Genomic DNA, 3,925 nt, shown 5'->3' on the forward strand with positions numbered 1-3,925 from the left:
TTTCCATATCTGTAATACTGAAGTCATGACTCTCGGATTCTCACAAAGTACCCTGCCGCAATGAATTAGGTAGCTGGTTAGTCTGTGACGTAGTTACGCCCATAAAACTGTTATTCTCTAACGAAGCAGCGGAAGTAAAGTGCCCCAGGCTCAGGATGCGCTATATTCCGTTTCTGCACGGAGTTGTCCTCATTCTTTCACTGTATCGATCAGTAACTATCAGATTTCGTATAATTTCCTAGTTATCTGCCTTTTGGAACGAGGGCTCAGTTGCAATATTCATGTGTGGCCTTCAGGTATACGTTGCTTCGTCACGAAAGGTACCCGAAAATTCCAGCCTGTTGTTTCAATATGGAAACCCACATTATATAAGAGAATCAAATAAAAAAAAAGGTTTTAAAGTTTGGCAATCGCGTGTCTTGGGGCAGCGTGGCCCACTTGTTCTGTGGACCGGGCGGATTGCCCATCAGGGATGGGTCAATGCGTCTGGGGAGATTTTTTTCGACGAGCTGCCAGATTCTTGTGTTAAAAAGAATTCTATCTTCTGGTTTACAACGCCGTGTAGTCCGTTGAAATTCAACTGACGTTTCTTAGAAACAAGTCGCCTCTGCTCTGATCGCTCTGCTTGTCATTTGCTCTCACTCTGAAGATGGAGGCGAAATATTCCTCCGAAACGTCAGTTGACTTTCAACGGACTACACGGAATTATGTTCTAGAAGACTGTACCGCTGGGAGAACCTCCAATGCTACATCTTGTGTTAAATTTTGGTGCTGAGTCCAACCGCTGTCTAAAACCGTAGACTAAAGAAAATAAAACTATAATTTTGTTTGCTGTTTTGTATGTACGTGAAATTTGGCATCTCCCATTAAGGGAAGGACATAGACTGGGGTGTCCGGGAACAGGGTGCTGGCTCAAGACAGGGACGAGTTGTTGGTTGCTGTGAACACGGTAATGAAACTTTTGTGTTCCATAAGATTATTAGGATTTCTTGTGCAGCTGAGCAACTATTAAGTTGAGGAGTGCTATCTTCTGGGACGTGATGCCGTGTAATCTGGTAAAACGTCACGGCATTACATCCTTTTCATTAAAACCGCCGCGAGATCTTTAAATCTCTTGAATATGTTCTGTTTTTCAGTGTCTGTGTGCAGTATCCGCTTCTTTCCCGTACTGAGATAAGAATGATTTCTTTTCGTTGCTACGAAATGTGTGGTTGGTCGTAGCTGCAAGGTAGCAATTCGCCTAATGCCAAGTCGTTGCTACATAACGTCCCTATTTAATAACTAGAGGGGCGTTCTGATAATATAAACGTCCATCTCCGTAGCCCGGATGGCTCAGTCGGTAGAGCATTAGGCTTTTAACCTAAGGGTCCAGGGTTCGAGTCCCTGTCCGGGCGAATTTTTTTTTAGGGGGGAGTTATGAATTTTATTAATTTGGATAACGTAAGAGTGTTAATTAAAAAGCTAGTAATAAATTTATACTGTAAATATAAAAAAGGTACATGCAAAATTTTAATCTGAAAGCCTGAACGAAAGAAGTCGCTCAGGAGGCGGAAGAATGGCATTCAGTTGGAGGATTACACTCTGTGGGCCACGACCTTCTCAATGCAGGGCTGCTCCATGCAACTAATTCGGGAAATTCTTTTCTCTTGTTCTTCTCAGTTTGTAGGAGCATGAGCCATGAGTAGTCATGTATACATTTGCATTTTTTATGTCACGGCATAAACATCCGTCCCGCAAATTTGATAAATTATTATTATTATTATTATTGTCTCGTTTACTTCGTCGCCTTCTGCCCTGAAGTCAGGCATACCTCAAGGGTCAGGTTTAGGGCCCTTGCTTATTAATATTTTATGTGACGTAAGTAATATCTCCTAGCGACTTATTTTTACTATCTGTCAAGTCTATCAAGCCATTAATTCTCCTGATGAAAATTTATTTTTACAGACAAGTATTTATTGTGTACACGATTGGTTTTCGGAAAATTTTATGGAGCTTAACTTCAGTAGAATTTGAGTTATTTCTTTTACCAGGGAAACGAATGTGCTAAATTATCAATACAGAAGAGTTCTATATTCTGGAAGTCAACCAGCGTTTCGGAGGAACATATGACCTCCATCGTCAGGGTCGAAGAACAAGCCAAGCAGGAAACCAGCGAAAAGCAGGTTGCAAGCTGAGCTAGTTTCTTGCATGTCTTATTCTTCAACCCTAAAGATAGAGGCCACGTGTTCCTCCGAAACGCCGGTTGATTTTAAACGGGCTACGCGGCGTTATATGCTAGAAGCTAGAACTGTTGAACAGTGGTGATATTTGCAAAGTTTCAAGCAATTGCGGCCAAGAAAATCTGCTATGTGATATCCGTGGCTCTATTTTAAATTGTTATTTTGAGGTGTTTGTCCTTTTACTGAAATTTATTCTTAATCTTAGTTCTTTTTTCTTCACACATTTCCTGCAGCATGGGAAAGGAAAGGTAGCCACTATTCTGATCTTTAAAACTTATAACGGTTTTATTCCATGTCCTTCACTTTTAGCAACTGCTGCTAATAGAATTCCAGTCAGAAATTTTGGAGACTATTTTTTGTATATGTAAAGGTAGAGATGTGTGTATTATTGCATGAAATTCATGTGTAATCAGTACTTATGTTTATACTTCCGTTTTCTTGAAATAAATATTCTGTTCACTGCGCCGTAGGTACGAATGAATTCTGTAACATCGTCAATATATTTGATAATTTTTTGTTCAAGGTCTCAAAGAACTAAAATTGGTACATAACATTTGCTAGAATTAATTTTCGGCCAGATGTTGGCCGATAGGGGTAAAAAGGTAAAGCTGTCCCTGTGCTTACCTAATTAAGCACTACACCATAAAGGCGTATGGGGAAGTGGGTATGTAGATTCACATTTTCTTGACCTCGGCACTAGCTGTAGGTGAACGGTCAGTTTCACTAGGAGATGTAGACGGATGTTTATCATGATACGAAGAAGAGACTTAATAGCTGTACCCCTTATTAAGTTTAAGATCTTCAGTTATGATCACTATTTTCTCCTACCTTTCGCGATGCTTTCTTGTTAGTATTTTTTGATGCAAACACGCACATGCGTGTATGAGGTTGTACTAGAACCCTGACGCTTTGTCCTGACGTCTTTTCTGTCCTCTGTGAATCTAAATTGTCAATCAGTAAGATTTCTTGATCCTTGTGATATTCTTTTAGCACTGAAAAGTCATACTGCAAATCCTAGGTAGAAGAGCGACCAGCCTAACAACGCTGACTGGCAAATTCTCAATCAGTGTCTAGCTGTTCAGTAGTGCCAACCTTACAGCAAGGTCATGTCCGAGAACTTTACACGCGGGCAACACAGTTTGCTACGGCCGAAATAGCTCAGTTGGGAGAGCGTTAGACTGAAGATCTAAAGGTCCCTGGTTCGATCCCGGGTTTCGGCATAAATATTTTATTTTTTTATTTATTTTTCGAAATCGCATTAACGCGAAGTTGCGTTGCAAGAAACAAATATTTCCATATTTTTACATAAAATTTCTTCACCATCCAGGAATTTTATAAGAGTCTGTAATATGTTACGCGGTATTTGAAGATGACTGTCTTCTAGGATGGGGACGCCGTGTAATTTGGTAGAACGCTGCCATTAATTTGGGGGACCCCGCTGCCCCCATCGTCAGGGCAGAAAAGTGAGGAGGGGAAGCGAGTAGAATTGTATTTGACAAGGAAACTGGAAAAGCAGACGCTGAAGTAGATATTTTCTGCATCCGGCGCAAGTTCCGATGCGTCATGCTGTAGAAACAAATGGTTACAGTGTGACTGCAAATTTGTGAGCGTTTTACTTAAATTTCCGTACAAGGAAGCGTCATTAAACGAATAAGAATACAAGTCTCCTAGTGAGGCCCGTCGCTGTGCACTCCCCCCCCCCCCCC

At 41.0% G+C, this 3,925-nt stretch overlaps 2 non-coding genes across 2 annotated transcripts; both read left to right on the forward strand.

Moving 5' to 3' along the window:
• The first annotated feature begins 1,321 nt into the window (after positions 1 to 1,321).
• On the forward strand, positions 1,322 to 1,394 carry Trnak-uuu. Its single transcript has one exon. It is a non-coding gene; the product is annotated as a tRNA-Lys (tRNA).
• Positions 1,395 to 3,366: 1,972 nt separating this feature from the next.
• On the forward strand, positions 3,367 to 3,439 carry Trnaf-gaa. Its single transcript has one exon. It is a non-coding gene; the product is annotated as a tRNA-Phe (tRNA).
• The last annotated feature ends 486 nt before the right edge of the window (positions 3,440 to 3,925 follow it).

Source organism: Cryptotermes secundus, unplaced genomic scaffold, assembly GCF_002891405.2.
Source record: "Cryptotermes secundus unplaced genomic scaffold, Csec_1.0 scaffold870, whole genome shotgun sequence".
Lineage (NCBI taxonomy): Eukaryota > Metazoa > Arthropoda > Insecta > Blattodea > Kalotermitidae > Cryptotermes > Cryptotermes secundus.